This window comes from Macaca fascicularis, chromosome 16 (genome assembly GCF_037993035.2).
Source record: "Macaca fascicularis isolate 582-1 chromosome 16, T2T-MFA8v1.1".
NCBI lineage: Eukaryota > Metazoa > Chordata > Mammalia > Primates > Cercopithecidae > Macaca > Macaca fascicularis.
Window position 1 is genome coordinate 9,433,862 of NC_088390.1, and position 24,925 is coordinate 9,458,786.

A 24,925-nucleotide genomic window follows, 5' to 3' on the forward strand; every position below is an offset into this window, starting at 1 on the left:
TTCTAAGTTAGGCACGGTAAGAGATTAAGAACCATAACTAATAACAGAACAATTATAACAATATACTATAATAAAAGTTATATGAATGTGGTCTCTCTCTCTCTCTCTCTCTCAACAGATCTGACCGTACTGTATTCCTTCTTGTGATAATGTGAGAGGATGAAATGCCTACGGGACGAGAGGAAGTGGGGTGAATGATGTGGCGAGTGTGACATTGTGTTAGGCTACTATTGACCTCCTGCTGATATGTCAGAAGCAAGATCATCTGGTTCGAGTGATCCCGAATCACAGAGCCCTGATGATGGCCATAGCTGGATGTGAGGGGCAGATCGCGGTGATGACTAATGATTGGGCCGCGTATACAGCGTGGATACGCTGGACAAGGGGATGATTCATATCCAGGGCGGGATGGAGTGGGATGGCGTGAGATTTCATCACACTTCTCAGAACAGCATGCAATTTAAAACTTATGAATTGTTTACTTCTGGAATTTTCCATTTAATATTTTAGGACTGACTGTGGTTGACCACAGGTAACTGAAACTGTGGAAAGCCAAGACCAACGGGGAACTACTGTAATGAGAGCAGTTGGTGTTGATTTCCTGAGTAGCTGGGCTCCTCTGATTGACCCTAGAAGTTAGCCTCTATCTTATTTGCCTAATGCAACATCTTGCTCACACTCAAGTGTTTTTTTTGTTTTTTTTTTTCTTTTTTTGAGATAGAGTTTCACTCTGTTGCCCAGGCTGGAGTACAGTGGTGTGATGTTGGCTCACTGCAAACTCCGCCTCCCAGGTTCAAGAGATTCTCCTGCCTCACGTTCCCAAGTAGCTGGGATTACAGGTGCCCGCCACCACGCCTGGCTAATTTTTGTATTTTTAGTAGAGACAGGGCTTCATCATATTGGCCAGGTTGGTCTTGAATGCTTGACCTCAGGTGATCTGCCTGCCTCGGCCTCCCAAAGTGCTGGGATTACAGGCGTGAGCCACCACGCCCAGCCTAAAATGTTTTTACCTTTTAAAATCTTCCTATCGTTCAAGACGAGATATAAAAGAGCTCATTAGTAGCAGACCTGGAAAGAAATTTCATCAGGCATTCCTTCACTCCTTAGACGTATTAAACATATTAACATGGGAACTAAAGCACTAACCCATAAGCAGCTTTGTCGTCTATACTTTCCACCTTTTTTTTTCTCTCCAACTCTTTATGTTGAAAGATTTCAACCCCTGACAGAAAAGCAGAAAAGATAGTATAATGAACACCTATATAGACCAATGTTACATGGTGAATAATGAATGTTTTTAATGTAGTTATATGTAATAATGACATAGTAATGTAGTTATTTCCTTGTCTTTTTTTTTTTTTTTTTTTTTGAGACAGAGTCTCACACTGTTGCGCGGGCTGGAGTGTGATGGCACCATCTCGGTTCACTGCAATCTCTACCTCCCAGGTTCAAGTGATTCTCCTGCCTCAGCCTCCCGAGTAGCTGGGATTATAGGCACACACCACCACACCTGGCTAATTGTTTGTATTTTTAGTAGAGACGGGGTTTCACTATGTCAGCCAGACTGGTCTCGAACTCCTGACCTCGTGATACGCCCACCTCGGCCTCCAGAAGTGCTGGGATTACAGGCGTGAGCCACCATGCCTGGCCAATGACATTATAATGTTGTTATTTTCTCTGTATATTAATGTGTGTGTTTTGCTGAAACTATGGAAAGTAAGCTGCAAACACATGATAGTTGGTGGAAAAGTAATTGTGGTTTTTGCCACTTAAAAGTAATGGCAATAACCACACCTTACTTTTACACCAACCTAATACTTCATTTCTTTTTTCTTTTCTTTTCTTTTTTTTTTTTTGAGACAATTTTTACTCCTGTTGCCCAGGCTGGAGTACAATGGCACAATCTTGGCTCACCGCAACCTCTGCCTCCAGTTTCAAGCGATTCTCCTGCCTCAGCCTCCCGAGTAGCTGGGATTATAGGCATGCACCTCCATGCCTGGCTAATTTTGTATTTTTAGTAGACACAGAGTTTCTCCATGTTGGTCAGGCTGGTCTCGAACACTCGACCTCAGGTGATCCACCCACCTCGGCCTCCCAAAGTGCTGGAATGACAGGCATGAGCCACCATGCCCGGCCTATTCATTTCTAAAAACTTAAACATGCATCTCTTAAGAACAAGAATATTCTCCAACAAAATCATATCATTGTTAATCTAAAGAATTTTAACACTGATACAACATTATCTAGTGCACAGTCCATATTCAAACATCCCTCATTTACTCAATAATGTCCCCTTCTAGCTGTGTGTGTTTTTAAAATCTGGAATCCAATCAAAACCAGAAACTGTATTTACTTGCCATGCCTCTTTAGTTTCCTTTAATCTACAATTCTTGTATCCTTTTTCTTTCCTTCATGACACTGATACTTTCCTTGTCTCGCACAACACCCATCAATCTGAACTACTCTTATCGTGTCTGTTGATTTCATTCAAGTTAACATTTTTGGCATAAATACAGTAGGTGTTGTGTTAATTACACTGCAGGAAATTTGCAACAGTGTACCGTGTCCTGTAATCCCAGCACTTTGGGAGGCCGACTTCGGAGGATCACTTGAACACAGGATTTCAAGACCACCCTGGGCCACATGGTGAGACCCCATCTCTACAAAAAACACAAAAAATGAGCTGGGCGTGGTGGTGCGTGCCTGCAGTCCCAGCTACTTGGGAGGCTGAGGCAGAAGGATCGTTTGAGCCTGGAAGATAGAGGCTTCAGTGAGTCATGATTGTGCCACTGCACTCCAGCCTGGATGACAGAGCAAGACCCTGTCTAAAAAAAACACACACACACACAAAAACAAAAAAACAACTTGGGGCCTCATAATCCAGGCTGTCATACTCCTGGTGATGCTAAGTTTGATCACTTTTTTCAAGGATCTTTCCTCCTTAATAATTAATAGTCTGTGTGGTGATACTTTCAGACTGTGGTTATCCTGCTTCCCATATCTTTTCACCCAACAGTTTCGGCATTGATGGTCAATCCTGAAACAATATACTGGTGGTTGCAAAAGCTGTTTTTCTATTTTTTTTTTTTTTAAATATCTCTTAGCTGGGAGAAAAAGCCTCTCCCCATCCTTACTCTCATTTTTTTTTTTTTTTTTTAAGTATCACTGTGGATACGCAAACTCATGAACTCCTGGATGCATTTTTCAAGTTCAATATTTATAATCCATTATCATTGTTATTCTTTCTACTGCTCCAATTGCCTCCATTTTTTTTTTCAGACCCTTTTTTCAGGGTCTTACTCTGTTGCCCAGGCAACAGTGCAGTGGTGTGATCACAGTTCACTGCAGCCTTGAACTCCTGGGCTCAAGTGATCCTCCTGCCTCAGCTTCCCTGGTAGCTGGGACTACTGGCATGCACCACCACACCAGGCTAGTTTTTAAAGTTTTGTTTTGTAGAGACGGCATCTGACTATGTTGACCAGACTGGCTTCAAACTCCTGGCCTGAAGCAATCCTCACACTTTGGCTTCCCAAAGTGCTGCGATTACAGGCGTGACTGCCCCAAATTTTACCTGTGGGAGTCCCTATAAGTCAGCTCCTGTGTTCTTTTACATAACTCCACCATTGTTTGTGCACTTCCTTGATCTCAGACACAAGATGTTCTAGGCTTGCCTTATATCTTCCTGTCCCAGATTTAGACTCAGTTGTTCCTGCAAAGAGTCTTGGTTTCTTTTGGGGGTGAACAGTATTTAGAAACCAAGAACTGGGTGTAAACTGTGCTCACTACTAAGGGAGTATCACTGCTTCTACGTGCTTTCAGTGGTTAAAGTAGGCAATTCATTTATTTATTTAAACTAGGTGCCCACAATGATACTTCCAATTCTAACTAAACACCATAAAGATGATTATTACTTTTCTCATTCACTATTTATCTCCCTAGCTCCCAATAACATCAATATATTTACTCACTTACTCTCCCCAACTAACACACAAACCAGATCCAGAATTACTCTACTAATATCGCTCTAAACTATAAATCTGCTTAGTAGAATTCAAGATTTCTGCAATTCAGTGTCCTTAAAAATATCCAACTAAGGTGCGTAAAGTATATTTAAGTCACTTAAATTCTTCCTTACTGAATACCTTCTCTGTATTTTAAATTAACAGATTTTTGTTTCCTATTTGTACATTTATTCCTCAAGATATAACAGAACCTTCAAATGCAAAGAGCTTCAACATTTAAAAAATTATTTTATCAAAATGATTAATGTATAAGTTAAAGTCAAGTAATTCTTTAAAAAGGTTATAATAAAAACCAGTGATTTCTACCTGCTCCTTCTGACTCTCCTTCTCATCAAAGGCATTCACTTTTCACGTATTTTGGCTGTTTCTTCTGTTACTTATCTCCACACTTTTAAACTATACGCCCGTAACGTAATCTTTAAATTCCATCAATTTTAAATATTAAAAAGTCACCTCCTCTTTCATTATAGGAGAATTTAGCTCTCTTGTACTCCACCTCTTCAATCTCCCATCTACCCTATAGGTGAATAATATATTTTGATTAAATCAAACATCTAACATTTACGTTATTATGGTTATGTACATATTTACTCTTAACGTACTATAATCATGCTTCTTCCATTTCTGTATTACTTTTTGTTTTCCTGGAATTAATAATTGCCTCACTTTTTCATTTCATTTCTTTTTTTTTTTTTTTTGAGATGGAGTCTCGCTCTGTCACCCAGGCTGGAGTGCAGTGGCAAGATCTCAGCTCACTGCAACCTCTGCCTCCTGGGTTCAAGCGATTCTCTTGCCTCAGCCTCCTGAATAGCTGGGATCACAGGCCTGCGCCACCATGCCTGGCTAATTTTTGTATTTTTAGTAGAGACAGGGTTTCACTATGTTGGTCAGGCTGTTCTTGAACTCCTGACCTCGTGATCCACCTGACTCGGCCTCCCAAAGTGCTGGGATTACAGGCGTGAGCCACCGCGCCCAGCTTATATTTACTCTTAACATACTATAATCATGCTTCCATTTCTGTATTACTTCTTGTTTTCCTGGAATTAATAATTGCCTCACTTTGTCAATTGCTTGAAATCCCTCCTACTAAATCTCATAACCTCCAGCAATCGTTCAGTGTAATTTTTCACGCAGGAAAACATATCGTCTATTTCCCCCTTAGCTCTAGCTCTCTATTCTAGAACAGCTGTTCTCTGGGTCTGTTGTGCAGCCTTCCACTGCTGTCATCCTGGGAGCTGTCTTTACTTCTCTCCCTTGTTTCCGGCCTCCCAGATCTTCTTTCTAGGGTTAATATTGGTCAGTTGCTTCCAGCAGAACTACCACGCCTGTTTTTGCTGAGATATTAGATGCCATTCTAAGTTCAGATCCTTTGAAAGCGATCTATTGTCCCCTACCCCCCCACCCCTGGGGAGACGGGTAGAAACTTCTCTTTATCTGGGAGCTCTGAAATTTCATTATGTTATGCTTTGACATGGGTCTTTTATTGTTTTTTCATTTCTTAAACTGGATATTGATAATGGACTCTTTCAATAAATATGGTTACTCCTGTCTCTTAGTTCTTGGGAAATTTCTGGCATTATTTCTTTTGATAATCTTCACTGTTGTTTTCTCATTGTAGCGTTCCTGCTCTTTCAATCTTGGATGGATCCTCTAATTTTGATATCTTCCTGTGTCTTTTGGTTCTACTTTGTGGACAATTCTTCAACTTTTTTTTTTTTTTTTTGAGACGCAGTCTCACCTGTCACTCAGGCTGGAATGCAATGGCACAATCACAGCTCACCGCAGCCTTGACCTCCTGGGCTCAAGCAATCTCCTCTTGCCTCAGTCTCCTGAGGAGCTGGGACTACAGGCATGCACCACCACACCTAGCTAGTTTTTCTTTTTTTTTTTTTTTTGAGATGGAGTCTCGTTCTGTCACCCAGGCTGGAGTGCAATGGTGCAATCTTGGCTCACTGCAACCTCCATCTCCCGGGTTCAAGCGATTGTCCCGCCTCAGCTTCCCCAGTAGCTGGGATTACATGTGTGCTCCACCACTCCCGGCTGATTTTCGTATTTTTAGTAGAGACAGGGCTTCATCATGTTGGTCAGGCTGGTCTCGAACTTCTGACCTCGTGATCCGCCCACCTCAGCCTCCCAAAGTGCTGTGATTACAGGCATGAGCCACTGCACCCAGCCACCTAGCTAATTTTAAAAAGCTTTTGTAGAGACAGGGTCTCACTATGTTGACTAGGCTGGTCTTGAACTCTTGGGCTCCAGCAATCCACTCACTTCAGTCCTCTAAAGTGCTGGGATTACAGGCATGAGCCACCGTGCCCAGCCGATCTCTCCAACTTTGAAACTGCCAGGAGTGACCAATGATCCTTCCCATTCATTGGTTTTCACAGACCACCTCTCAGTTCTCTCTTTTACAGAGAAAGAAAGGAAGTAGCTGAGGGATATAAGCCAACTTAACTAGAAGACATTAAGTTCGGTTGTTCTACATTTGTTCACATCTAAAATTACATAATATGTAGGTGGTAGGTCCATTTGTCAAGCAGTAGAAATAGCATCATTCCTTCCAGTAGCTCAGTGTGAGAATACTGTTTCTTCTCTTAAAACAATGTCTGCATTTTGGGGTTTGCAGAAATTCACACCGTTTGGCATGACTTTAAGAATGGCTCTAATCAAATGGTCCTTGAGAATACATAAAAACCTTTTGCAGTTCAACAGGTCCATGAAGAACCTAATAATTCTGAAAGAAACATCAAAGGCTGGAAAAACATCTCAGATGATTGTCAGTAAAAACCATGTAGCACATCTCAGTGGTGCCCATTAAGCCGCCTATACGCCAGGTATTACCTGGTGTCTGCCAGCTCAGCACCTGCCCTTCTCTGCTCAGTCATGCTGGGGCTTGGAGTCTGTGAACTGCCCTTCCCAGGCTCCCCTGCCGGCTGGCTTCCTGTTATGTTCTGCCAAAATAAGGCACTGTCAGGAGTTCAGAAAGCAAGAAGAGGGGTGAAGTTGTTCTTCCTTCCTCTCTCTTTCCCCATCTGCTTCTGGCAGCTTCTCTGCAAGTGTCTGTACTCTAACCTCAGCGTTCCCCATGGCAGTGGCAGCCTCTCTTTGGCAGTCCCAGAACGAGCAAGGCAGGTCTGCTTCTGCCGCAGCCCAGGAGCCAGGTCCCAGGCATCTCTAGCACCGGCTGAGCGGCAATCCCAGGAGTACTGTGGTGTGCCGCAGCACGTTCGCACCTTTGTTCTCCTAGGCTTAAGCGTGGCAGCTGCTTCACACAAGGACTAATTTCTGGATTACGGCACCTTCCCCTTTTCATTCTCTCCATCCTTTTAACAGTATTTTTTTTTTTTTTTTTTTTTAAAGACAGAGTCTTGCTCTGTCACCCCGGCTGGAGTGCAGTGGCATGATCTCAGCTCACTGTAACCTCCACCTCCCAGGTTCAAGCAATCCTCTTGCCTTAGCCTCCTGAGTAGATGGGATCACAGGCATGTGCCACCACGCCCGGCTAATTTTTGTATTTTTAGTAGAGACAGGGTTTCACCATGTTGGCCAGGCTGGTGGTCTCAAACTCCTGATCTCAGGTGATCTGCCTGCCTTGGCCTCCCCAACTGTTGGGATTATAGGCGTGAGCCACTGTGCCCAACCCTTCTAACAGTATTCTAACAAGTTGTTTGCATTCAGTCTCCTCTGAGTGAAACACCTAGTATTGTTACTCTTTTTTCTGATTGGCTCCCTATTGACAGAACCTCTCTGAGGGATTTAAAAAATAAGAAAAAAAGACGGGCCAGGCACGGTGGCTCACGTCTGTAATCCCAGCACTCTGGGAGGCCAAGGCAAGGTGGATGGCCTGAGCTCAGGAGCTCGAGACCAGCCTAGCCTGTGGTTTTGCAGAAAACTCCATCTCTACAAAAAATACAAAAAGTAGCTGAGTATGGTGGTGCGCACCTGTAGTCCCAGCTACTTGGGGAGGGCTGATGCCGGAGGATCTCTCGTGCCCAGGAGGCTGAGGCTGCAGGAAGCCGTGATCATGTCACTGCATTCCAGCCTGGACAACAGAGTGACACTCTGTCTCAAAAAAAATAAAAATAAAAAATTAGGCACAGCGGACACCAGGACTCCAAGATGGCGTCAGTCGTACCAGTGAAGGACAAGAAACTTCTGGAGGTCAAACTGGGAGAGCTGCCAAACTGGATCTCGATGCGGGACTTCAGCCCTAGTGGCATTCTCGGAGCATTTCGAAGAGGTTACTACCAGTACTACAACAAGTACATTAACGTGAAGAAGGGGAGCATCTCGGGGATTACCATGGTGCTGGCATGCTACGTGCTCTTCAACTACAGCATTTCCTACAAGCATCTCAAACACGAGCGGCTCCGCAAATACCACTGAAGAGGACACGCTATGCACCACCCCCTGACCCCATGACCTTGGCCTGAGCCCCTCCGTGAGGAACACAATCTCGATCGTTGCTGAATCCTTTCATGTCCTAATGGGAATTAACCTCCAAATAAAAGATGACTGGTAAAAAAAAAAAATTAAAAAAAAATTTTAAAATACTCCAGAAGTCTTCATTTTCAGAAAGAGTGAAGGGTGCAATGTCTCATCTATGGCTATGATTGCAAAAGTACAAACTGATTTCAATTGTTTTATTAATAAAGTTATACATCTCTAGAAGATGACAGTTTCTCTAACATGAAGTCCCAAATTCAAGAGGATTTCCATTAGTTTCCAGAATAAGTAGCTCAGTGCACAACAGCCCTCTCTGTAAAGTTTGACGGCTACAAAAATAAGACAACTGGTTTGCATGCTGCTAAGATGACCAAACACAAAAACATCTGTTAATAAGCAGCTGAAAGCGACTTGGGAGAAAGGTGCTTCAGTCTTCAATTTTCAGGTGCAATGGCTCACACCTGTAAATCCCAGCACTCTGGGAGGCTGAGGAAGGTAGATCGCTTGAAACCAGGAGTTCAAGACAAGCCTAGGTAGGAAAGTGAGACCTCATCTCTACCAAAAAAACAACAAAAAATAAAAATTAGCTGGGCATGGTGGTGCACACTTGTAGTTCCAGCGACAGGGGACGAACTCCAGGGCTCAAGTGATCCTCCTGATAGGACTACAAGCGCCCGCCACCACGCCTGGCTAAATTTTTTGTATTTACTAGTAGAGACAGGGTTTCACCATGTTAGCCAGGATGGTCTTGATCTCCTGACCTCATGATCTGCCCACCTTGGCCTCCCAAAGTGCTGGTATTACAGATGTGAGCCACCGTGCCCGGGTTGTGATAGGAGTTTTAATTTTCTCTGGTTAATGAAATTTCAGGGAAGGGATCAAAGGCAATTTTATTTCTCGTTGGTGGGTCCTGTTTCCAGGTAGATAAGGGAGCTTCAGAGAAGAGCCTCCTTCTGGCTTTGGGAGGGACAGAAGATGGAGGGACAGGAGTGGGGAGAAGGTCAAAGAGCCCCTGAGGTGTCTTTACTTCAGCATGTCAAAGGGCCATATTTTGAGGTATGGTTTCCTGAGCCTGATATATGGAACAGGATGGCACAGTATTTTGAAGATGCCAAGGAATTTTGAAATTACACTATTTTAACCTTGCCATAATTTAGTAGAAATGGGGAATACCAAGTATTTTTTCATTTTTTAAATTAAAACCTTTCTATTGTGGCAAAATACATATAATGTAAAATTAACCCTTTTTTTTTGAGACAGAGTCTCACTCTTATCACCCAGGCTGGAGTGCAGTGGCGCCATCTCAGCTCACTGCAACCTCTGCCTCCCGGGTTCAAGCAATTCTCCTGCCTCAGCCTCCCGAGTAGCTGGGATTACAGTCGTGCACCACCATGCCCAGCTCATTTTTGTATTTTTAGTAGAGATGAAGTTTCACCATGTTGGCCAGGCTGGTCTCGAACTCCTGACCTCAGGTGATCCACCTGCCTCGGCCTCCCAAAGTGCTGGGATTACAGTGTTGAGCCACCATCTCTACTATATTTACTCACTTTAAAAAGAACCCTTTTCTGTTTTCCTTCCAGATAAGAAGTTATAACAGCCAAAATATCAACAAAATGGTGAAAAATTTTAAAGATTCCATGTCTGCAAGAAAAACAATATTTATTATTGCAAAAAAAAAAAAAAAAAAAAAAGACTGTAGAAATCCAAAAGTCATTTTGAAAGCAACGACCGTTTTAAGGGCCAAAAGAGAAATACGGGCTGTTTCGAGCGCGAATCGAAGTGTCGAAGAACATTTGGAGGCGGCTCAGCAGACATGCACTCTCTCAAGGACAACTGAGATGCATGCATGGCGGAATCATGGCTGAGCACCCAGCGCTCGGCAGTCAGCTCCAGGGCTGCAGAAAGTGAGACCCAGTGAGACCCCGGTGCCTGCTACGGGTCCCCGACAGCTGATACCCAACTAAATACAAAGATCAATCTGCTGCTAATCCAGAGAAATTGACCTTCGTGTTCAGACTCATGGGCAGAAAAAGCCAACAGTGATTTAAAAATGAACCCCAAATCAACTATTCTAAGGAATTTAACGCCGGTTCAATGACTGAAAATTGTCATTGCCTGGCTCTGAAACAGAAAGGAAAGGTGAGCCAAAAAAATAAATACCGAGTCATTGGTCAGGTTCTGTTGGAGTCAATTAATGGATCCCTAGAGCTGATTAAAAAAAAAAAAAAAAAAAAAAAAAAAAGAGTGATTAATTCAACATCTGGAGTTATTTCAAAGCTAATACCAGGGCTTATGCCACTGAATTTCCAAGGGACTTGGCAAAAGAGAATTATCTATTTTCTAAATACCACAGATTCCCTTAAATTACCCCAACCCCTCCTGCTTCATTCAAACATGTGCAGCTTCAAGTGGGCGTCTACTGCATTGGATTAAATAAGACACAAGGGCAGAGTCTCTGGACTGCAGGCGTTGCTTTGCAGTTGGGCTGCCCTCTTCACGTGGGTACCACCATAAGGCAGGCTTCATGGTGAGGAGCGGCAGGAGTAGGGATTTACTCACGGACAGAACAATAAATGTGGCCAGCAGAGATGCTTTGCACAGAGCTGTGCTGCACAAATCAGTGCAGCCAGGTATTATTATAATTTCTAAAGATATTACAAGTCCACCTTTAATTTTGTTTAGTTCTATTCAACTTCTAACAGTGATTGTTTCTTGTACGCCGTGTTAGATGTCACAGCTAAGATTCAAGCAAAACTGTGCCTCATTCTCTGAGCGTGCACCAGTAACTGGCAGGAGCTGGGCGCCTCTGAAACAGAGTAGCAAGCACTGGAAAGTCAGGAAGGTAATGTGATATTTGCATTTCCATGTAGACAGTATCCAAAGAAGACAATCCATGTGTGATCAACCGTGACTTTAATAACCCTACAAACCATGCATGCCTCCACTTGATTCATTTTATAGTTACAATTTTAAAGGAAGGAAAGGCATAAAATCTGCATCCAAAACATCAATTTTAGGGAACTTATTCAAAAATTAAAAGTGTCTACCAGCTCAGTTTTAAACACGTAACTAGGCTGGACGCAGTGGCTCATGCCTGTAATCCCAGCACCTTGGGAGGCCGAAGTGGGCAGATCACTTGAGGTCAGGAGTTTGAAATCAGCCTGGCCAACATGGCAAAACCTCGTCTCCACTAAAAATACAAAAATTAGCCGGGGTGGTGGCCCACGCCTGTAATCCCAGCTTCTCCGGAGACTGAAGCATGAGAATCGCTTGAACGAGGGAGGCGGAGGTTGCAGTGAGATCGCACCACTGTACTCCAGCCTGCATGACAGCGTGAGACTCTGTCTCAAAAGACAAATAAACATGTAACTAAAAACAGCCCTGGCCGGGTGCAGTGGCTCACGCCTGTAATCCCAGCACTTTGGGAGGCCGAGGCGGGCGGATCACAAGGTCAGGAGATCAAGACCATCCTGGCTAACTTGGTGAAACCCCGTTTCTACTAAAAATACAAAAAATTAGCCAGGCGTGGTGGTGGGCACCTGCAGTCCCAGCTACTCGGGAGGCTGAGGCAGGAGAATGGCGTGAACCCGGGAGGTGGAGGTTGTAGTAAGCCAAGATCATGCCACTGCACTCCAGCCTGGGCAACAGAGCCAGACTCCGTCTCAAAACAAACGAACAAACAAACAAAAAACAGCCCTAGAGCTATAACGCCAACTTGGGAGAAAAACATAAGGAATCTCTCTATCTACCAATTACTTTTGAACACAGAACCCAGAAGTAGAGATTCTCTGTAATTCTATTCCTTTATTTTCCTGCCCTAAAACATACAAAAACCCACCAAATCTTCTCCTTATCTTCCATTAAAAATTCTCTCTTTCTTGTTTTGTTCTAATGAGAAAAACTATATATGTTTGCAAAAAAAAAAAAAAAAAATTCAAATAATACAAAACACACTGAAGGTAAAAGTCCCTATTCAGGTATGATTTAACTCTGCATGTATCTAATTTGGTGCTGGCTACCCTGTATGACAGGAGAGGATGAGCAAAGGTCTTGCCTATCCCCCTAGCTCATAACTGATTTAGTGTGTGTGCACGTGTGTATACAGGGTGGTGGTTAATTCTCTTCAAAGGAGTAAGGAAAGAGGATGAGAGGTGGATGGAACCTCAAAGACCATCCAGTGGCAAAATACGTATGATGCAAAATTAACCATCTGAGGCCAGGGACCATTGATTTTTACGTATGAAAAGACATAAAGTGATTCTGCCTCTTCTCTCCCCAGCCAGGCTTAGCCAGCTTTGGTAAATTCGGTCCCAACTAGAATCCAATTCTTCATTGTATTTCAATTTACAAATAGGAAAGAAAAATCTTTATCTAAATAGTGAGCACTTGAGTGTAATGAAAACTGACGAGTTAGGCTGGGTTCACAAAATGTACTGAGCGGGTATTGGGATGCTCTTTCTCCTTTAAGTAGGTAGACAGATAGTGTCAGGGATGCATACTATGGGGATGCAAAACTCAGTCTGTCCCAGGACAACTGACTGTACTTCTAAACCCAGCCCTCATTTGCTGGTCCCAGCAGGTGGGTGAAAGCAGGTGGATTATAAACACGCACAAACACGTCCATCAGTCATATCATCAGTCAAGGCCCATACGGTGTAATTATTACTCAATAAGAACAGAAACCACTCTTAGAAATCATACCTTATCTTTCCAAACCACACCAAGCAAAAACAATAATCAAAAAAAGATTCTACTCTGTGATCATTTCTGACCCCTTGATGATAGCAAAAATCACTGCCTTCTAACAGATTACAAAGAGCGTGGAGGTGTCCGAGGTGGCCATGGTGACAGCTCTGAGGCTGTCAACCCCTATCAATCACCTTCTATTATAAATAAAGGTTTTCCAATTTTGCACGTCTCTCAAAGGCTTCAATTTGCCTGGATTAAGCTGAAGCGTCAACATTTGAACTTACGGCTCCTATTCCCAGTCCCCGAATAAATGCTGTTAGCAGAAAAACAGGCTTTTCCACAGTAGGAACGCAAAATCAAAGCAGACAACAGCGATGTGGTCACATATAAAAGATATTCTGACCACAAACATTTAACATGCGCATTATCCAAACCCCAGGAGCAATCGCAGGGCACAGGCTGGAGTGAAGCTTTCAGTGCGCCAAGAGAGAGAAAGGTCAGCGAGTCAAACATGTTAGCTCCTGAAACGAATATCCAGCAATGCCAATATCTTCATCAGAGTGCCACAGTATTCTCTTAGATAGCAGAAGCAGGTCTCCTAAGAGTTTTATGCTATACCGTTTCACTACTTAGTATATATTATCTACATCATGGAGAAGTCATTTATTGAAAATACTCCAGGTATCTCTGGGGAGGGGAACAGTTTAAACTGACTGAGGAAGACATGCTTTAAAAAAAAAAAAAAAAAAAATAAGAGCAACTTAAGAAGTGGGACCCGCCTTATTTATCTTTGGGAAAATGATAGCTAGGTAGATATTTGCTATATTATTATTATTATTGTTTATATATATTTTTTATGGAGGTTTGCTCTTGTTGTCCAGGCTAGAGGGCAGTGGCGCGATCTCAGCTCACTGCAACCTCTGCCTCCTGGGTTCAAGCAATTCTCCTGCCTCAGACTCCTGAGTAGCTGTGATTACAGGTGTGCACCACCACACCCGGCTAATTTTTTTGTATTTTTAGTAGAGACGGGGTTTCACCATGTTGGCCAGGCTGGTCTCGAACTCTTGACCTCAGGTGATCCACCTGCTTTGGCCTCCCAAAGAGCTGGGATTATAGGCATGAGCTGCCCCCTCTGGCCGATATTTGATATATTATTATACTATAACCCTGTGGGGGTTGCAGTTTATATAAATATGGTCACAGTTACAGTCTTATACCTTTTTCTGTACTAATAAATAGATTTCATTATTATTTTAAATGACTACCTAATTGTGACAAAGAACCAGAAATAAGGATGAGGAGAAGAGAAAGTGATGAGGAGAAGAGAAAGTAATGAAAAGAGTTCCTAGTTCGAACAAACAGGCCTGGTGGCTGCCTAGATAGATATGAGATCCCAAAGTAGTATATTGTGACATGTTTTATTTGGCCCACGTGGTATTCTTTTAAAATGTGAATTTATTTTCAACATTAAAATATTGGGACATTTCACTTAGAGATCCAGATTTCAGGCTTCTCTTAAAACCAATAAACAGATGAGGTAGGAATTCTCAGCTTGCATTCCCACTTAGTAAAAATCTGCTGTTGACGGCTCTAGTTTGCCACTGGAGATAATCAAAGCTGCCCACTTCGTGCATGAAGGCTTCCCTGTCTGGCCCTTGAAGCCATTTAAAGAGATGAAGTAAGTTTGGGACCTGAAAAAATAGGAAGCCTGGAAGAGGAAGCTTATTGTGGGATAAAGAACATGTGGAGATGGAAAGGGTGTTTCGGGCAATCAAGAGAAACTAGCTGGTAGATTCCAGTGAAGTCTGGGTCTGAGATGTGGAACTGTGAGTTACCCATGAAGTTAAACAGAAAAGCAGATGAAGTGGCTTAAAGAAAATGTATCAAGGAAAAGAGAGCAGAGGACTGAGCCTTACGTATTGTTCTCAAAAGACAGGAGGGCTGGGCGCGGTGGCTCACGCCTGTAATCCCAGCGCTTCGGGAGGCCGAGGTGGGCGGATCATGAGGCTAGGAGTTCGAGACCCAGCCTGACCAACATGGTGAAACGCTGTCTCTACTAAAAATACAAAAAATTAGCCGGGCGTGGTGGTGTGCGCCTGTAATTCCAGCTACTCAGGAGGCTGAGGCAGGAGAATCGCTTGAACCCAGGAGATGGAGGTTGCAGTGAGCAGAGATCACACCATTGATCTCCAGCCTGTGCAATGGAGCAAGACTCTGTCTCGGGAAAAAAATAAATAAATAAATAAGAGAGAGAAGTTCTGAGAGAGAGAGAGGGGAAGAGGGGAAAAATGAGAGGCTATGGAGAACAAAACGAGCACCACAGGTTCCATGATCTGGTCCCAGCCCTTCTAGCTTCATCTCCACACCTCTCAGCAAGCAGACAGGCTGCTGAGCCCAGCCAGACAGGCTGTCTTAGGGAAACCTGGTGTTGTCAATGCCTTCTTCACATCTATTTCCCCCTGCCTGGAATGCTCTTTTCTCCTCTCTGCCTGTGTTACGTTTTTGTTTGTTGGTTTGTTTTTTGAAATGGAGTCTCGCTTTGTCCGCCTGGCTGGAGTGCAGTGGCGTGATGTCGGTTCACTGCAACCTCCGCCTCCCGGGTTCAAGTGATTCTCCTGCTTCAGCCTCCCGGGTAGCTGGGACTCCAGGCACGCACCACCACGCCCGGCTCATTTGTGTATTTTTAGAAGAGACGAGGTTTCACCATGTTGGCCAGGCTGGTCTTCAACTCCTGACTTCAAGTGATCCGCCCGCCTCGGCCTCCCAAAGTGCTGGGATTACAGGTGTGACCCACCGCACCCGGCCTGCGTTACATTTCTATTCACCTTTCTCTAATGAGCTCAGGCCCACGCTTCACCACTATGCTATATACGTATGTAAGAAGTCTGCACTTGCAGTCTGTAACTATATATTTACATATATATATAAATCTTTTAAAAAGGCAAAAAATGAGCCCAAGAGATGCCCCAAATGCCCAAGAGATGCCTGTCACAGTATCCCCTGCCACACCGTCACATCGCCCTGAGTTTGCTGCCTTCCCATTTGATTGAGCCCTCCGTGAGGTCAGGGACCAGGACGTCTTCATTTTATTCTCGATGGTGTTCAACAGAAAAAAGGAAGGGAAGGAATGAGCAACCGATGTGGCGGGATAAATCTCGACATAACGCTGGGTCACAGAAGTCAAGGAAGAAGAGCTATTTCTGCCAGACAGAACCATCTCAAATACGAGAAGTTATTCCAGGAGAATGAGGGCTGATGAGAAGTGCTGGATTTCAGCGAGAATCCGCCACTCATAAGGTTGGGGTGGGGGATGGTTTACTGATACATCATTGGAACACAATTTGGAAATATATATCAAAAGGCTTAACACTGTTCACACCCTCAGGCTGAATACATCTACTTGGGAAACACATCTGTAATGGACAATGTGGGGGGTTTTTTTGTTTGCTTTTGCTTTTTTTTTTTCCCCTGTCCAGATCCAAGCTTTCTGTTTTGAAGGTGCTCCTGTCACACGACCTCTTGGTAGGGGGCAGCTTCTCACTTGCCATAGAGGACGCCAAAGCCACCAGATTCTTCCTCAGACTCCCTTAAGAGAGGCAGAGACACCGTTCAGCAACTCTGGCCTCACCATCCAGACCAGGACCTTCTTGCCAAGGACAGCTGCTCTGTGCCCTGGCCCTGCAGCTGTCACTTATCTGGGCCTCAAATAACCTTCTAGTCAGTGCAGCCAGAGGCTGTCTCTGATTCTGGCTCCTGGAAGTATCCTAATTGAAATCCTACCTGAGAGAAAAAGATCCTAAAAAAAAAAAAAAAAAAAAAAGTGCTATGCATTTAATGCAGCATGATTTACATAGCAAAATGTGGGAATAAACTAAGGCCCCCCAAACCATAAGTAAATGATGGTATGGCTACTTGATAAAATGGTACTCACCATTAGAAGTAAAATATAGCATAATGTTAAAAAACAGAAGGTTTGTTGTTGTTGTTTTTGAGGCAGAGTCTTGCTCTCTTGCCCAGGCTGGAGTGCAGCGGCACGATCTCGGCTCACTGCAACCTCTACCTCCCAGGTTCAAGCGATTCTCCTGCCTCGGCCTTCCTAATAGCTGGGATTACAGGCGCCTGCGATCACGCCTGGCTAATTTTTGTATTCTTAGTAGCGATGGGGTTTTGCCATGTTGGCCAGGCTGGTCTCAAACTCCTGACCTCAGGTGATCCACCTGCCTCAGCCTCCCAAAGAGCTGGAATTACAGGTGTGAGCTACCATGCCCAGCCAAAAGAAGGATTTAAAAATACAGTATTATCATACTCTTGTAAAAAAAATTAGTTGCAGAAAAAATGACTAGGAGTTATAAAACATTAGGCAAATAAGTATTTTTCCTTAAAAATTCTACTTAATTTTTAAATTACAAAAGTAATACAGGCTTACTGTAAAATATTCTGAAGGCACAGAAAGAAAACATTGATGGGCCGGGCGCGGTGGCTCACATCTGTAATCCCAGCACTTTGGGAGGCTGAGGCAGGCGGATCGCGAGGTCAGGAGATTGAGACCATCCTGGCTAACACGGTGAAACCCCGTCTCTACTAAAAATATAAAACATTAGCCAGGCCTGGTGGCGGGCGCCTGTAGTCCCAGCTACTCAGGAGGCTGAGGCAGGAGAACGGTGTGAACCTGGGAGGCGGAGCTTACAGTGAGCCGAGATTGTGCCACTGCACTCCAGCCCGGGTGACAGAGCGAGACTCCATCTAAAAAAAAAAAAAAAAGAAAGAAAACATTGATGATCCCAACACCCAGCCCCCTGCCTTGCCCATGCCCCCCATTCCCACATCACCAATGGTGACCGTGTGCCCCTCCACACCTCTCTTCAGACTCTAACCAACACTGCAAATGTACGTCTCTCTCCTCCTTTTCTTTCCTCCCTTCCTCCCTCCTTTTCCTTAAGTGGGACCATAGTATATATACTCCCTGCTCATTTTGGTTTGGCTTTTCACTCACCAGACTCAGAAGCAGCTTGTCTACCTAATTCTTCAGAACTCTGCTCCTGTGTCACAGCCTCTTGGAAACCTCTGAGCCCTTGGCTGACTCAGACCTGTCTGTACCACCTGCAGTCATTAGTGATTTACGGCATGTGTCCCCCTCTCTCCTACACTCTAAGTCCTATCTACCTTTTACCTTTTTATGAGACAAGGTCTCATCATTACCCAGGCTGAAGTGCAGTGGCACGGTCACAGCTCACTGTAGCCTTGAACTCCTAGGTTCGAGGGATCCTCCCCTCCTAGCCTCCCAAGTAACTGGGACTACAGGCGTGAGCCACTGTGCCCAATCCTATCTACATTTTTAGCTCCAGTTTCTAGCCCAGTCCCTGGCACACAGATGATATCCACTAACTGTGCTGGCAAAAGGATGAAGAAGAGAACAGATGAATGGGAAAACCTGAGGACAAGACGGTTTTGAAGGCAGACAGGCACTGGTGAAGGACAAAGCATTTCTCCATTGATACTGAATTAAGGATGACACAGCGGGTACAGAAACAGACACATTAGAATGTAAAGGAAAAGGGGGCCGAGTGATTTAACTAGCTTACCTCAATGAACCATGATAAGGGAAAGAAGAAAAAGTTAAAGCAATAGACAAATAGAAATATACTCGATAAACAGTATGATAAATAAAGGAACTGGCATAGATCCTTCTTTGTTCCAGATTAATTGCTTATGCTTGTGGTAAAACATTAAAAATAATTCTCTGAGAGACAAAAGTAGCTCTAAAGTCTGTTAAATAAACTAGACTACTTACAACTCAGTTTCTGACCTGTTTTATAAGGTTCAAAAGAGCTAATATGAAAAAAAGCATGTTGGTCAGGCACAGTGTCATACATCTGTAATCCCAGCACTTTGGGAGGCTGAGGCAGGCAGACGCTTGAGTCCAGGAGTTTGAGACCAGCCTGGACAACATGGTGAAATCCTGTCTATAAAAAATAAAATAAAAATTAGCCAGGCACGATAGCGAGTGCCTGTAGTCCCAGGTACTCAGCAGGCTCAGGCGGGAGGCTCACTTAAGCCTGGGAGATGGAGGTTGCAGTGAGCTGAGATCATACCACTGCACTCCAGCCTGGGTGACAGACCAGACAGACCCTGTCCCAAGAAAAAGGAAAAAAGAAAAAAAAAAAGCAAGCCAGTTGTGGTGGCTCACACCTGTAATCCCAGTGCTTTGGAAGGCTGAGGCAGGCAATCACTTGAGGCTGGGGGGTTGAGGCCGGCCTAAGCAACATGGTGAAACCCCGTCTCTACTAAAAATACTAAAATTAGCCAGGTATGGTGGTGCACACCTGTAATCCCAGCTATTTGGGAGGCTGAGGCAGGAGAATCACTTGAACTCAGGAGGTGGAGGTTGCAGTGAGCCGAGATCGCGCCATTGCACCCCAGCCTGGACGAAAGAGCAAGACTCTGTCTCAGAAAACAAAAATGAATTAAACCTCACATCTTATCATAGCTTGCATTTCTAGAGGACTCACTAGTACTGGTCACTGTGTCACCTAACTGTTCTCACTTAGTCTACAGAACAATCACATGTACTAGTCATTGCTACCCTCCTTTTAGAGTGAAGGAAACAGACAGAGAGGGCAAGCAGCTCTGTAAGTCACCCAGGCTGTAAGTGGCAGATCCCAAATTGTGCCCCAGGACTGTCGGATGCCACACCTGTGCTGCATGCTCTTAACCAGGGTCCTGCCCCGCCGGCCTAAGATCACATTCTGATGAGCTAAAGGCAGATCCCATGGTCGTCGATTGAGACGGCATCAGTGCAACGTCAGCTGGGTTGATTTCTAACCACATCACTGAAATGCTACTAAAATCACAATAAATGTGCTTAGACAACATTACGTAATAGTCAATATGCTGAGAAGCAAGACTGTCCGTCCAGCCGAGTCATTCAGAATTCTTAGTCTGGTCTTTCACAATTGGCGCCCTCTGTCAGACTCAGACAAGGCTCTATTTTGAATTCTAATGAGGACCAGGCACACTGAATATTTAAACTGCAATTACAAAGATCCTACTTTTATGTAAATGTCCTTAATGGAAGTAACAGATCTGAAAATACATAGAGGTACCCGTGGAAAATATCAGTCTAATTTGCATTGAGAAGCTAGAAAAAAAAAAAAAAAAAAAAAAAACACAGTATTGTTTTCTACTTGATGCTATCACTGGGGTGGGACTGGGGGAGGAAAAGGGAGGAAAATCCACACAAAGATCTCGGTAAAAATTTTAAAGCCTGTGCTCCTGAGTGAAAGGTTCACAAAGAGGTACTTGAATCCCTTGTTAAGAACTGAACAAACAAATTCATCATCGGGCCTCTCTCCTGTGTGGCCCCTTGCAGTTCAGTCTGTATTCATAACTAGAAATTCTCTCACTGCTCAAGCATCTATGACTGATATATCGGGCCATCAAGGAAGATATGCCAAGGGTGGCGAAACAAAAGGCCATTTCATGATTCACAACCTATTTTCACACTCCTTTGTGTAAAATGATGATGTGGTGGCTGCTATCCACACTGCACCTGAGTCCTCTTAGTTAAACAGTGATAGAATGTCCTGTGAACAGCAATTGAGTTACACTCGACTGGGCTGCTTAATTTCCCCCCGCCCCAAAGTTAAAGTACACCTTGCTTGCACAGTTTCATTAAGGATGTGTATGTGTTCATATATAAAACGGCCAATGTGGCTTTGCACTTGAGAAGAGCAGGTGGTTGGTTAACTCTTCGCTATATCTCGAAGCTCTTGCACCAACCCCCTGCCTCTCAAACGTCTTTCTTATTAAGATCATAATTTAACGGCCTGGCATTTGGGCATTCTCTTCAAGATGCTAACATTTATTAAATGGAAAATGCCTTTTTTTTTTCTGATTTGTCCTCTGGTGGATTCTCTCTTTTGCTGATACCAAATATGTTCACTGGGTTTTTTATTTCAGTTACCTATTATTTCTAGAAGTTCTATCTGGTTGCTTTTCAAAATTTCTATGTTACTTACAGTTTTCGGGTTTCTTAAGATGCATTCAAGCTTGTCATTTTAAAAATATATTTTAAAAAGTGGAATTGAGTTTATAAATCAATGTCTGGTAATCCTACTACTGCAATTCTGTTCAGATTCATGTCCATGGTCTACTGCTGGTCCTCACTCATGCTGTGCTGTCTCTGGGTATGCTAGAGTATCTTTGACCATGTGCTGGTCATCGCCCTTAGAAATTTATTTTTAGTTAACTCCTAGCATCTTAGAACAAATATGCTTTCCTCCAGAGGCATTTCATTTGTTTTTGCCAGGCACCTCGAGCTATAACAGGTGAGTCTGCCTCAAACCAAATTCACCTCGAGCTGTAACAGGTGAGTCTGCCTCAAACCAAATTCACCTCGAGCTGTAACAGGCGAGTCTGCCTCAAACCAAATTCACCTTAAGCTATAACAGGTGAGTGTGCCTCAAACCAAATTCACCTCCAGCTATAACAGGTGAGTGTGCCTCAAACCAAATTCACCTCGAGCTATAACAGGTGAGTGTGCCTCAAACCAAATTCACCTCCAGCTATAACAGGCGAGTCTGCCTGAAACCAAATTCACCTCCAGCTATAACAGGTGAATCTACTTTAAACCAAATTCACCTCCAGCTATAACAAGTGAGTCTGCCTCAAACCAAATGCACCTCGAGCTATAACAGGTGAGTCTGCCTTAAACCAAATTAATGGTATGATGTTTCCTGGTCCACCCTGAGTATGTACGCCCAGGGGGCAAATTCATATGTGGGCCTTTCTATGACCACAAGCTGTCAATAATTGTATTTTCTCCAATAATTGTATTTTCTCCCCTTTTTCTTCTCCTATTCTGCTCAGTGCCAACCCTGCCTTTTCCACAACCCCTCACGCCAAGTTTAGTTCTAGTTCACTTCTACTCTGAGGATATAGCTCTTTGGGGTCCCAGTTTATTGTGGGAAGAGTCTCCCATTACACTTCCTAATTAGAGTGGGTGCCCAGGGACTTAATTTCCATCCCACCTGCCTGCCCCTCTCAGGCTACAGAAGTCTCTGACTTTATCAGTTTTAAAAAAAATTATTTTCACATTTATTTATTTATTTTTCCGAAATGGAGTCTTGCTCTTTCACCCAGGCTGGAGTGCAGTGGCGCGATCTCGGCTCACTGCAACTTCCGCCTCCTGGGTTAAAAGTGGAGAGAATAGCTTGAGGCAGGAGAATCACTTGAACCCGGGAGACAGAGGTTGCAGGGAGCTGAGATCACACCATTACACTCCAGCCTTGGCAACAAGAGCGAGACTCCGTCTCAAAAACAAAACAAAACAAACAAACAAAAAAAGAAAACATTGGAAAGTATGTAAGAGTTTAGAGGCTGAAAGCAAAACCAAGCCAGGCTAGTATGAAGGTTCCTCAAACATGTAAACACTGAATTACCATTTTATCCAACAATTCTACTTCTGGATATATACACAAAAAAGGTAAGACTTGAGCAGCTATTTGTACAGCAACATTTATGGTGGCATTATTCACAATAGCCAAAAAGTGGAATCTGTGTCCACTGACAGATAAACAAAATGTGATATATATAAAAATGGAATATTATTCAGTCTTCAAAAGGACTGAAATTCTGATACATGCTACAACATGAATGAATCTTGAAGACATTATCCTAAATAAGCCAGATACAAAAGTATACATATGATCCTGCTTACAGTAGGTACCTAGAATAATATTTACAGAGACAAAGTAGAAAAGAAGTCACCAGGGGCTGAAGGAGGGAGGAATAGGGAGTTACTGTCTTGGATAAATTTCAGTTTGGGATGTTAAAAAAAAAAAAAGTGGCTGGGTGCAGTGGTTCACACCTGTAATCCCAGCACTTTGGGAGGCTGAGGAGGGTGGATCACCTGAGGTTGGGAGTTCAAGACCAGCCTGACTAACATGGAGAAACCCTGTCTCTACTAAAAATACAAAATTAGCTGGGCGTGGTGGCGCATGCCTGCAAATCCCAGCTACTGTGGAGGCTGAGGCAAGAGAATCACTTGAACCCGGGAGGCAGAGGTTGCAGTGAGCTGAGATTGTGCCACTGCACTCCAGCCTGGGTGACAGAGTGAGACTGTCTCAAAAAAAAAAAAGAATAAAGAATTTCCTTTTTTCAGTATCTACTTAACACTGCTATACCAATGAACTTCCTTCTGAATCATTACGTATAATTCTGTGACAGATTATTTATATATATATAATTAAATGAGGCATGAGATAAATGTATAGTTAACTTATTTTAAAATATAGACATAAGTTTTAAAAATGTATTTTAGTACTTCTGGGATTCCTTAAATTTTTCTCTATTTTCAAAAAAAAACAGCACTTAAGAGTCTAGTTCAGAAGACATGACACTTCTGGGTAAAAATACTACACACCAGATAATAACATCAAATTAGAAATTGGCAACAGTGTAAGAAACATTCTACATTCATTATGACTTCATGAGTGACATGTGAGTTACTATGTTGCAAACACAAAAACATCCCAACATGTCTACGAATATATTCATTCCAAACTAGCAACATAATTGCTGAGAAAAACAACATATATAACATTGTATGTCTTCCTGCTTTAGACATATAGTAACAAGAGCTAATACCAGTACTTGCTCATGGCACTTGCAATGTGCCAAAGATGGTTCTAAGTGATATATATATTAGATTGGTGCCACAGTCTCTGCAGTAATAGCAAAAACCATGTTTCCTTTTGCACCAACCTAATATATACATATATATTATATACAGGCACTCATTAATTTCTCGTAATAATCCTTTGAGGTCTATGTCTTTATTATCCCCATTTCAAAGAAGGGAAAATCGTGGCAGAAGGGAATTTGAGCTTTCCTGAGGTCACGCAGCTATGAGAGGTGAAGCCTGGGTGTGAGGCCAGGCTCCAGAGCCCACTCTCGTGACACTACGCTCTGGCACCTCTCACACACGTATGGAAAGCTGGGGAAGGTGGCCAGCACTCGACACGACACAGTCCATACAACTGAATTTTGACAACCAAGTTCTCCACTTTCTTCTAATGAGGAAACTGAGGTCCAGAGAATGAGAGAGGTGGGAGTGAATTCATCTCTCGCCATCTTTAAAGCTTCAGGATCCAGCATAGATAATAAAGTCCCTGTGGCCAGAAGTTATGCGAGAAGATTGATAAAGCCAAATTGAGGAGCAGAAGCACAGGGCGGGGTGGTCGGGCAGGACAGAGGTGATAAACGGTCTGAAGGAGGCCCCATGGGGCTCCACTACCTCTGAGCTTCCAGAGTCTCTATGTGCCTGACTCTCTCTCACCCCATTGTTCTAGCCTTCTTTCTTACTGAGCAAACATAGCCAGGGAAGGTGATGCTTCTGAAGCTGCACATCTCAAGGACCCTTGCCCGGAGCTTCTAAAGTGGATCGATCAAGAGGATTCACTACATTTTTCACATTAAAAAAGGCTGAAAGTTTGGCAAAATATCTGTTCAGATCTCTAGGTTTTTTTTTTTTAATTGCTTTTTTTTTTTTTTTTTTTTTAAAGACACAAGGTTTCACTCTGTCACTCAGGTGGGAGTACAGTAGCAGGATCATGGCTCACTGCAGCCTCAACCTCCTGGGCTCCAGTGATACTCCTGACACGGTGTTACAAAACTGGCTTAACCAGGACCTACTCAAGCGGGAAGGCCAGTCCACACTCACAGAGCCAGAAACACAGCAATGCTTTCTGAGGTCACACGTGCATGACTCC

At 43.5% G+C, this 24,925-nt stretch overlaps 1 protein-coding gene and 1 pseudogene across 10 annotated transcripts in view; one reads left to right on the top strand and one right to left on the bottom strand.

The window, feature by feature from the left end:
• Positions 1 to 24,925, bottom strand: part of STX8 (syntaxin 8) — a 358,471-nt gene that overhangs the window by 127,881 nt on the left and 205,665 nt on the right. The gene's annotated exons all lie outside the window — the stretch shown is intronic.
• Positions 8,112 to 8,534, top strand: LOC102136919 (ATP synthase subunit f, mitochondrial pseudogene; annotated as a pseudogene).